The 12305-nt window shown below is 35.1% G+C and overlaps 1 long non-coding RNA gene across 1 annotated transcript; it reads right to left on the bottom strand.

Moving 5' to 3' along the window:
- Positions 1 to 1034: 1034 nt before the first annotated feature.
- Positions 1035 to 12054, bottom strand: LOC309624467. Its single transcript, XR_014241950.1, has 2 exons — positions 3305 to 12054; positions 1035 to 2948 (listed from the first exon to the last, which is right to left on the bottom strand). It is a non-coding gene; the product is annotated as an uncharacterized lncRNA (long non-coding RNA).
- Between the last annotated feature and the right edge of the window lie 251 nt (positions 12055 to 12305).

Raw genomic sequence — 12305 nt, forward strand, 5'->3', positions numbered from 1 at the left:
ATCTTCCAGGTCACTTATCCGTTCTTCTGCCTCTGTTATTCTGCTATTGACCCCTTCTAGAGAATTTTTAATTTCATTTATTGTGTTGTTCATCATTGTTTGTGTGCTCGTTAGTTCTTCTAGTTCCTTGTTAAACGTTTCTTGTATTTTCTCCATTCTATTTCCAAGATTTTGGATCATCTTTACTATCATTACTCTGAATTCTTTTTCAGGTAGACTGCCTATTTCCTCTTCATTTGTTTGTTCTGGTGGGTTTTTACTTTGCTCCTTCATCTGCTGCATATTTCTTTGTCTTCTTGTTTTGCTAACTTACTGTGTTTGGGGTCTCCTTTTCGCAGGCTACAGGTTCGTAGTTCCCATTGTTTTTGGTGTCTGCCCCCAGTGGCTAAGGTTGGTTCAGTGGGTTCTGTAGGCTTCCTGGTGGAGGAGACTGGTGCCTGTGTTCTGGTGGATGAGGCTGGATCTTGTCTTTCTGGTGGGCAGGACCACACCCGGGGGTGTGTTTTGGGGTGTCTGTGAACCTATTATGATTTTAAGCAGCCTCTCTGCTATTGGGTGGGGTTGTGTTCCTGTCTTGCTAGTTGTTTGGCATGGGGTGTCCAGCACTGGAGCTTGCTTGTCATTGAGTGGAGCTGGGTCTTAGCGTTGAGATGGAGATCTCTGGGAGAGCTCTCGCTGATTGATATTACATGGTGCCAGGAGGTCTCTGGTAGTCCAGTGTCCTGAACTCGGCTCTCCCACCTCAGAGGCTCAGGCCTGACACCCGGCCGGAGCACCAAGACCCTGTCAGCCACACTGCAATCTGGTTATGGAGTTTACTGCAGAGCTGACTCAAATTCAAGTCTGCCGATTGACCAGCAATGGGTGTTTCTACCCATGTGGGACCTGTCAAGTCAAAGTGCTGAGACACCGAGGTTTGCAGCTAAGAGAGGTTTTACTCACAAGGCAGTCCAACAGGGAGCAGGAGAACAAATCTCAAACCCACCGTCCTCCCTCCCTGAAGGCAAGGGGCTCAGGGTACCCCTTTGTGAAGTATTTATCAAGGTCGTGGGCTAAAGGGAAAAGGAAATAAAAGGTGTCACAGACGTTAGAGGAGAAAAGTTGAAAAATATTTTAACTAATAGAAAAATTAATGTATTAAGGAAGTGAAGTATAACTATTTTCCATGGTTATTGGTTAGTCTCTATATATATATATATATATATATGCTTTTCAAATAAATGCATGCACTATCCACAAATGTATACTTAATTATCTTGAGGAAATTCTCCTGGAATTAATGCATGTTTTCTTTCTGACTTAAAAGAATAAGTTAATTTATTACCATAGTGGCATTGCTATATTACTTTTTATTTAATGAAATATTTATTGAGGCAATGTGGCACTACCATACAAGGCAACATGGGAGATATGAAAATAAAGAAACAGATTAGGTGTGTAGAAAAGAAGAAGCATTCAAAAAATTGTGAATTTATTTGTTTGATTCTAAAATTTGAACTTTGGGGTAAAGAGTCTTTGAATAAGGGAAGCACAGACAGAAGAGGCTGTAAATGGTTTTAGAATGTCTTGAATGCTATACCTTCTCCATCCTTTCCCACTATACCTCTTTTGCCAGGTCTTAAATGTTCACCATCATCATTACAATAACAAGTTATGAAAAAAAATTGTATTGATATGGATTTATGTAGATAGCTTAACTGTAAGTAATGTCTACTGAAAAAAGAAAAACTGCAAAACCTAAAAGTTGAGAGTTATGTTTTATTCGGTGGACAAATCTGAGGACTTAAGCCTGGGACATAGCATTTCAGATAATTCTGAGAAACTTTTCTGAAGAGGAAGGGGGGATGCCAGGATATATAGGAGTTTTTGCAACAAAACCAGGTAGTCAGAATATCAAAAGATTACTGTTAATAAAAGAAAACCAGATATCTCGTGTTAAGGAATTTAGCACTTTTCTGTGTATGGCAAGATGCAAGAGTCTGGGATCACTGAAATCATTCCTTTGATATGCACCTCAGCTATCTGGGGCCAGTATCCTGTGTTTTCTCATCCTGTGTTTCCTCAGGCTGCACCATCGGGGGTGGCTGCAGTCTGGTGACTGCTAGGTGGCAGGCATTCTTTCTTTCCTTCCTGAGTTCCCTCAGCCTTTACCATCTGGGAGGCTGTAATGTGGTGGCTTGATCCTTCATTTACTGATATGGCAGGCAGCATTCTTAGTTCACAGTAATAATGAATATATTGATTGGTATAGTAAGTCAGCAGCTCTCTCTGAATAAACATCAATGACTATTACATTTCTGAAAAGATAATTTTTAAATTTAGATATTTTTATAAAGCTCACCTTTCCCAAATTTATAATATACAAATAAAAGTATCCAACACATTCCTGTTGAATGGCTTGGTGTAAAGAACAGTTCTCTAGCAATACATTATGTGCTGCAATTGTTTTTTATACGCTAGTTAGTAGAATACGTCAGTGAACCCTCATCCTCACTTCCCTGATGATGATATGAAGAGGGAAAGAGCCATCTTGTTGTACCAATGCACTGAATGTTGACTGGGTAGTATGGAATAGCTTCTGAAAATTGTTGGACTGATAGGGTAAAGCACTTTTACCTTTTTCAAAAGTCATACAGTGTCTTCTTTGAGAAATGAAATAGCATAAAATTGAATAGTATATTCACAACCTACAATTGAGGAGGCACTTGGCAGTTCAGAAGATCTTGTCATCTTCAAATTGTTTCTAATAGTTATCTCCAGCACTTCTTTCAATGAATGCATACAACAAATTTGTATCATTTCTATTGCAAATACATAGAGTTTTCTCAGAATCAGAATATGTAAAAATAGAAGAATAAAAGCATATTGCAAAAGAACTTTGGCCTTGGTGCACTGCAGATATTTTCAATCACATTTATTTTGATTAAAAATGAACAAGAGGGGCTTCCCTGGTGGCGCAGTGGTTGAGAATCTGCCTGCCAATGCAGGGGACACGGGTTCGAGCCCTGGTCTGGGAAGATCCCACATGCCGCGGAGCAACTAGGCCCGTGAGCCACAACTGCTGAGCCTGCGTGTCTGGAGCCCGTGCTCCGCAACGAGAGGCCGCGATAGTGAGAGGCCCGCGCACCGCGATGAAGAGTGGCCCCCACTTGCCGCAACTAGAGAAAGCCCTCGCACAGAAACGAAGACCCAACACAGCCATAAATAAATAAATAAATAAATAAATAAATAAATAATTAAAAAATATATATATCACTGTGGACATACTGGATTAAAAAAAAAAAAATGAACAAGATGTGGTAACATGTACTAAAAATATGAAGCAAAAGCAAGTTCTCATTTAAGCAACTGGAGAAGACCTTGGTCATACTCAAAGTCTGCATAATAATACAAATGCATTTTGAAAAAAAGAAAAAAGTTTTTAATCATCTTAAAGTTACCAATATAGCTGACTGGGTTAAACTGACAAGTATAAAAAGCAATGGAATATGCCAAGATAAATTTTTAAAACCTAAGGCTATTTCTACATGATAATCTTAAGATCTCTTTAAGTAATAGGTGAGAATAAAGTTAAATAAGTAATTTATTAATTTATATATATGGTTAAAATATGGGTATCTCTTTTGATCATATATTTCCTGAAAGTAAAAGCTTCATTATTTTGATTGAAAAAATGTATGTATATGTGTGTATATATTTATACATATAATATATATACATATAATTTTTAATTCAATAATGTATTTAAATAAATATGCTATTATTCAAATTTTTTCAAAACTAATCATGTGTGGTATTTTTAATTTAGTCTATTGACAGTCTCTGGCATACATTTAAATTTGGGCATTTATTTCATTTTCTTTACATTTCTCAGTGACTTGTTACTCCTTTATATCACATGCAAACATTAAGTTTTATCTCACATCCTAAAAAAGTAAAAATAAAAAGAAAAGCAAGTTTTCAACCCCTTTTCCTTCCTGTAATATCCCATTCTTTGCCTTTCTCATAAACCTAAACAGAATTGTTTATATTTGCCATCTTAAAGTATTTCCTCCTATGTTGCTTTAAATGCCCTTTGAACTTCATCATTCTGTCAAAATGCGACATCATTGTCTTTAAGTACCTTCGCTGTCTAACTGTGGCATCCCATACCTTTTACCTCTCCTCTTGAAAACTTGCTTTCCACCTGGCCCCCACATCTCCACCCTCCCCTAAATCTCATGCCTCTGTCTGATTGCTTCTCTTTAGGCCTCCTTACTGGTCATTACATAGAAATGTGATGCTTATTATTTTATATTTTTCATCGTTTGAATATTAAATTGCTTTTCTGTATATATTACCAAGCTTTCTTTTTTCTCTAATTTCCCAGATAGTTCAATTATCTGCTGTCTGAAACAGCTATTTGATGTCTTTTTAAACTTTTACCAACACCACTCCAAATATGAGCTGATGATTTTATCTTCTCTTACATATTTAAAAAGTATTTATTAGTGAATTTTACAACATACATAGTAGTACCAGGGACTTCCCTGGTGGCTCAGTGGTTAAGAATCCACCTGCCAATGCAGGGGACACAGGTTCAACCCCTGGTCCAGGAAGATCCCACATGCCACGGAGCAACTAAGCCCGTGTGCCACAACTACTGAGCCTGCACTCTAGAGCCCGTGAGCCACAACTACTGAGCCTGTGTGCTACAACTACTGAAGCCTACGTGCTCTAGGGCCTGGGCATCACAACTACTGAAGTCCGTGCGCCTAGAGCCCGTGCTCCACAACAAGAGAAGCCACCACAATGAGAAACCCATGCACTGCAATGAAGAGTAGCCCCTTGATTGCCGCAACTAGAGAAAAGCCCACGCACCGCAATGAAGACCCAAAGCAGCCAAAAAAAAAAAAAAAAAATGTAGTACCATGTTAATATTCTTGTATCTTAGCTTTTGCTCAGTCTTTTCAAGATTTATATATATTTTTATGAAAACATTAAATCAATTTAATACTTTAAAGCAATTTAATAATATGCATACTTTTTTACTGAACCGAACTTGGGTCTGCTCACCAGATGAGTAGCAAAGTCAATCTACTGACAACAGGCTGTGGTGAAGAAAAGTACAGCCTTTCACATTGTCCTATTTTCAGAATTATATTGAAGTAAATATACCTTTACCAACCTCTCAGAGGTGTCACACAGTCAAGCTTAATTGGATTTTGTTTATGAAAACCACTCTTTTTCTCTCGGGCCCTAAAAGAAACTTGGTGCCAGGTAATTAAGGATAATCATGTTAATAGGTCATCTTCATTGTGATTTTATCTGTTAAAAGCAAAGCAAAACAAACAACAACAAAACTACTTCTGAGTCTGGAAAACTATATCTAGAAAACATCTTCTCTATTATTCATAGTCTCAATAAGGCATTCTTCACCAGTGTCTTAAGGCCATGGACATACTGACCAAAAATGGTCATGGCCTCCACACTCAGAATTTTCCAGGCTCAGGGAAGCTCTTTCTAGACCTGCTCTCCTCTCCTGATTAAGTTAGTTTCTAAGCAGGAACCGCTAATGAGTCAAGCATCCAGGCATTTACTTCTTCATGTAATCAATTTCAGTTGACTTTGACCTGGTCATGACTTTGAAAAATAGAATGGAATACAGGCGATCAGTGTGGTATCTGAGGCTAGATCATAAAAAGCCTTGGAGCATCTGCCTAAATTTCTTGTTAGGGTTGCTTTTTTTCTTTTGATACTACTTCCCAGGACATAGCTACTATGCTTTGACAAACATAAATTAAATGCAGAAGTCAGAAGTAGGTGCTCTGGTAAACAACCCAAGTGAGGTCCCAGGCAACAGTCAGACACTGCCCGTCTTGTGACGTAACCACCTTGGCCCAGCCTAGTGGCACTTTAGGATTACTATAGTTCAGCTGTACTATAACCATGTGAAAAACCTCAGGCAAGAACAGTTCAGCTAAGTCCAGTCAAGGAATCACATTCCTTTGCTTCTATTGTATGGCTTCTTGTGAATTGTTACAAACACATGCTGTGGTTTATGGCTCCATTTCAACCCTCCTTTGTAAATAATTCTTTATTAAAATATGTGCAGCATAAGTATTGATATAATTATTCTGAGATACAGAATACAGATAACATAAATGGCATTTATGAATAAGACGTATAATTTTTAAAAATAACACTTTATGTAATGGGAATATAAATGATCACATAAACAAATACAGAAATTAACCTTTCTGTGTATTTTCTACAGGGCATTGATAATACAGATGAAATCATAAGGAGGTGCATTTATTATCCTTTTATTTCATTCAAGCCAATGTAATTTAAAAATTCACTTAGATTAGTTTTAACTTTAATTAAAATGTTTGCATATATTTTCTACAGAGTGAGCCATAAAATTGAATATAGTAGTAAATGGTTCTGAATAATGCCTTTAAGATCATTAAGGTGAACCAAAAACAACATAAAGAAGCAAGAAGCAACATAATTAACTGTTAAAGAATGTATTTTTAGCAATTTAAGCTGAAAAAGATTAATTGCAATGTTAATTTTATTAATTTTAATTTGAAGAAATAAATATATTTTTGTTCTAGGTTTGTTTGTTTTCACTCAGAAGGAACTTATCTGATAATTTAAGAACTTTGAATATTTATTTCTATTATTTTTCCTGAGCCCACTGGCTCATTTAAAGGCTGTCCATGGCCAATTTGCAAACGTGTAGTATCTCTGTCATGGTTTACCTGAAAAACAAAGAGGTATCCCCTATGCAAACTGTTCCTAATTATACTTTTTAGCATGTTGTGGAAGTAGCAGACATAATCTTCAGAATCTTCCAAGCCTGTTTACTGACAGGCTTTACTGATCTTTCTAAAGTCTTTTCCTCAGTGATGTGTTAATTTTATTTTTTAATCTCATTAGTAAAAAGAGTTTCCCACTTATTTAACAAAGACATAATCTTCATAGGCTGGATTGGATAATAATCCAATCCAGAGTGAGAGTGAAGATTATTTTATAATTTTAGTATTATGTCTCTGACTTTGTTGGAGGAGATCATTAGAAGAATTTGGTTTCTAATTTAAACTTCATGTTTCCAGACTTTTCCTCTAGAGATCCTGACTCACAATGTCTGAAGTATGACTATTTAATTAGCCAACCACCTGATTCTTATCTGACAGACTTGAAAAATACTATCAAGTTATTCATTAACTTATTATAACAAAAACTTATTATGGGGCAGATTGTAGACATTACTAATATTTGATTTTGAACACAAAAATATCACTTCAAAGAATGAGGAGAAAGGATTGCCACTCTAGATGTATATTTCAAATGCCCACTTTCTCAAGGCTACTTACAGTCTTTACTCACAAAAAGCCACTGTTATTTAGTATACTCTTTAAAGGATTTATAAGATTTCTAAATATTGCATAACACATTAAATCCTGGAAAATGTAGTTTATCTTGAAGTACTTTTGAAAAAAAGTATGTGAAAATAAAGTTATTTTTAGAATTCTATATTATATTTAGTTATCACAGCCCCTCCTTTCCAGTATGGTACTATAGTATCTAGCTAGATCTAACAATTTAGCTTTAAACGATAAAAAAAATATTAATAGATGGACCATATCAATGTCTGGTCAACAAAAAATAGTCAAGGTGTGAAAGAACCAATGGTCACATCCAATGGTTTTTAGATTTTTTCATTGCCTCTGCTGATTTTTTCTCTGCTCTTGTTCTTGGTAAACATCTCACCAGATATTAAAATATTTTAGCTTTTCAATATAGATTTGGCTTGTCGGGGTTTTTGTATTAGAGAATGGTTTACTAAATACAAAATCGTAAAGTTTATGACTGTCACCTCCTACATCTCTAGCTGAGAAAATAACAAGCCATTTTAGAAGAATGGATGGATCCAGTACTTATATTCCAACTTTTTAATGATAATCAAGTTCTGCAAATCAGCTAAGATTTAATTAAATTAAAATTTCAATATAATGACTTGATTGCCAAGATAAATGGGAAAAAATAGCATCAGGAAAAATTAGTACTGAATATGCAGATGAATGAAATTGGACCCCTCCTGCCATCATATACCAAAAGTAACTCAAATATGTCCTAAGGCATAAATGTAAGAGCCAATAAAAGAACTCTTAGGGAAAAACATATGCATAGATCTCAAATTATACAATGGTTTCTTAGACATGACACCAAAAACACAAAAAATAAAATAAAAATAAAAAGATTAATTAGACTTAATCAAAATGAAGAACTTTTGTGCTAAAAAGGACACCATCAGGAAAGTGAAAATACATTTCTCAAAAAGATACAAATGGATAATAAATACATGAAAAGATGTTCAGTATCATTAGTGATTAGGGTAATGTGTATCAAAACCACAGTGAGATACCCCTTCACACCCATTAGGATATCCATAAGCAGAAACATCGAAAATAACAAGTGTTGGTAAGGATGTGGAGAAAGTGGAGCCCTCACACACTGATGGTGAGAATGTAAAATGGTGCAGTAACCTTGAAAAACAGTCAGTTCCTCTAAATTTTAAATATAAATATACCATATGAAATAATTCCAATTCAAGGGATATAAAAACTTGCATGCAAATGTTTATAACAGCACTATTGATAATAGTGAAAATCCAAATGCCCATCAACTGATGAATGAGTACATAAAATGTTGTATAACCATACAGAGTATCATTTGGCAATAAAAAATGAATGAAATACCAATACGTGCTACAACATGCATGACCCTTTTAAATTTATGCTAAGAAAAAGGAGCCAATAATAAAAGACAATGTATTCTATCATTGCACTGATCTCATATGCCCAAAATAAGCAAATCTCTAGAGACAGAAAATAGATTCATAATTGTCTATGCCTGGGAAGTTGGTTAGTATGGGTAGTAAAGGGGTGATAGCCAAAACCCAAGAAATTAAAGGAGAAGATGTCATCTCTAAAGAGAGGTTTCTTCTAGTCTTCATTTATAATATTGCTCCCCTTCCCTATTCACTCTCTTTCATCTAAAAAAAAAAAGACATTTTTATATTGCTTACCACAATCAAAATAATTTCATATATTTATTGGTTTACTTGTTTATAGCCTGAAGGAGAGTAGGTAATCAATATTTTAGTGAATGTATGAATGTGTAAAATAATAAAATTGTAAATTATTATTTCTCTAAAATGTAGAGTTAGCTAATCTAAATTTGGCAGTTTTATACATGTCCATATTCATTCATACATATTTATGAAGAGAATATTGGGGAAATAGGCACTGTATTTTGTTTCAGAAAATCTATTAGTAATCACTGCTGCTGGTTAATGCCTATGATTATTAGAAAGGACAATTTTGTGTGGAATCTCTGCTTTAGCTGGTGACTACAATGAAGAACATCATTGTTTAATTTTTCTACAAACTGAAGTAATTTAGAAGGAATAGAAATGATAAGACTTATTTATGATCACACCACAAAAAATTGCGATATGAATAACATTAGTCTTCTGCATCTTTACTATCTTCTCATTAATGTTCTCTCACTTCTTAGTGTGCTTCTTACTTTGGGTGTCTTCATGTGTAATTTTCTGATGTTCTATCTTAGTTTCCCTCTACTTTCTCAGCTCTTGTCCCTCAATCTGACAAATAAAACCTAGTTATTAATGGTCCTTCCATCAGGGACTTTGTCATCTCCACAAAAGTATAACAAATTGCTCACAGCACTTAAATGTTTGAAAATTACAGCTCTATAGCCAAAAAATGGAGATATTTGGAGCATTTAGGAAACCTCATGTCATAGTGCATATGTCTTGTCCCTTTTAACACCATAAGGATTATAATCTGATCACTTTTCTAAAGTTCTAGAAGTTGTTGTCTTCCACACTCCAGAATGAAGAAGGAAATATCAGGTGCATTAGGATACATGCCAAGATTGTCAGGAAACAGTACTGTTAATTAGCCAAAATACTGGTGGGAAGCAAAACTGGACAACACTTACATAAGTCTAAGAAACCATTGAATGAGATGAAGGTTCTCAGTGAATGCTTTTTATTAATTTACTAAAATTTCTGGTTGTATTTGAGATAGTTGATTTAGGTTCTTAGAAATTGAAACTGTATATGTATATTGAATGACTCACACTAAATACCTAAAACTGAAATTATAAACTATTTAAGTAGATACTCACATACTTAGTTTTAAGAAATAAAGTAATTCCAGCCAATAAAACGGAATTATATCTCTGTTTGGGGGATATTGCCTGTTTAAGTTCCTTGACTCACTAAATTCTTATATTATCCTATGTGTTATAGAAAAAAATATCTATTTTTCATATACAAATTATCTAGGAAGTATTTTTGTTAACTGAAGAGAAAATAGATTAACAGAAAGAAAATGACAAGTATTTTACAGATCTAAACATTTTTACACTCCAGACTTGCATTCTGTAATGATTTAGGCCAACTACTGAGTCCTCAATATCTGTCTTTATAATGTGGGGACATCCCACACAACATCCACAAAAAGTGATTAAAATGAGGATAAGGAATGATGGAGTCAGAAGGAATAAAAACTCTTGGAAAGGGGAAAAAATGACTTTTAGCTTTACCTATCTCTTCCTACCTTTGTGTTTTGAAAACCAAGTGATAGACAAAAGAGCTGAAAGAAAAGGTAATGAAATAAAAAGCTATTTAAGACAGCAGTCCCCAACCTTTTTGGCACTAGGGACCAGTTTCGTGGAAGACAGTTTTTCCACGGATGGAGTGGGCAGGGCGGGTAGGGTGGGGTTTGTTCAGGTGGTAATGTGAGCGATGGGGGCGATGGTTCAGGCGGTAATGCAAGTGATGGGGAGCCATGGGGAGCGGCAGATGAAGCTTCACTCGCTCGCCCGCCGCTCACCTCCTGCTGTGCGGCCCCATTCCTAACAAGCTGGGGACCAGTGCCAGTCCACGGACCAGGGGTGGGGGGGCCCCTGATTTAAGAGATTAAAGAGACTTTGTCAAAATGTTATAGATTTTGTGTTTCTCATCATTAAGTCCAGAAATTGTGTTTCTAATTTTGTTTAAATCTGTAGCCTATTTTAATTTAATTAAAAACCTAGAAGGAATAGGAAGATATTACCTCTATAATCTTTGACTTCCTAGGAAGGACGTACAATATAAGAGTTAGCTTTGATGCATAATATAAGAACTAGCTTTTATTGTGATTATGAGTAATGTTGCTATGAACAATTTCATTCAACATTTTCATTTAAAAATAAATGTGCCCTACTAATCTTGAAAAGCAGATTAAATTAAAATGAATATTTCTTAATCATTTGCATTTAACTAAAACTTTAATTAGATGGGCTCTAATAGTTCAAAACCAATAGGTTTTAGAAATAGCTCTCAGATGTTCAGCCTGGTTTTCTTCAATATAATGATTTGTATATGAGTTCATGAAACTTTTGCTCTCAAAGCATTGAAGTAGGCCAGCTAGGTTCTGATACCAAACAGATACATTTTTTTCTTTGTTTATAATTAAAACATAAAGTCTTTGGGAAAAGAAAAAGAAATGAAAATTGCAGTGTTACACTGAAAAGAAAACTATGAGGGTCGAATAGCATGTTAAAAAGTTTAAGACATTTAGATAAAAATTGGAATGTTGATCTGCTTATTTACAAATCAGGACAGCATGTCCACATAAGAGAATAGGTAGCAGATATAAGCAAAAGGACCTTTCTTGTCCAAACAGCTGAAGAGCAGCCTTTGAAAGGGGGCTGGTCATATTTGTATTACAATATTAGTAAGGTAAGGTTAATAATTAAATATATATGTATATGTAGTATTTAAATCAAAATTAAGGACTTCCTTTTGTTTCTCACATTAGCTATTCATAAAACTCAAGTAAGTTTTGAAAATCTGCTTATATAGTTGGAGATCAGTACAGTTTTAAAGAGAAATTTTAATTGGACTAAAATATATCTATAATTAGAGGTCAGAAATTAAATTTTTTAAAAAATTGAGATGGAAAAGTAATACTCATAATATATTCAACAGTATATTAGGGGAGGAGAGAAGATGGCGGAAGAGTAAGACGCGGAGATCACCTTCCTTCCCACAGATACAGTAGAAATACATCTACACGTGGAACTGCTCCTACAGAACACCCACTGAACGCTGGCAGAAAACGTCAGACCTCCCAAAAGGCAAGAAACTCCCCCCGTACTTGGGTAGGGCAAAAGAAAAAAGAAATAACAGAGACAAAAGAATAGGGACGGCACCTGCACCAGTGGGAGGGAGCTGTGAAGGA

This window comes from Balaenoptera borealis (genome assembly GCF_965194805.1).
Source record: "Balaenoptera borealis genome assembly, chromosome: 2".
Classification (NCBI taxonomy): Eukaryota; Metazoa; Chordata; class Mammalia; order Artiodactyla; family Balaenopteridae; genus Balaenoptera; species Balaenoptera borealis.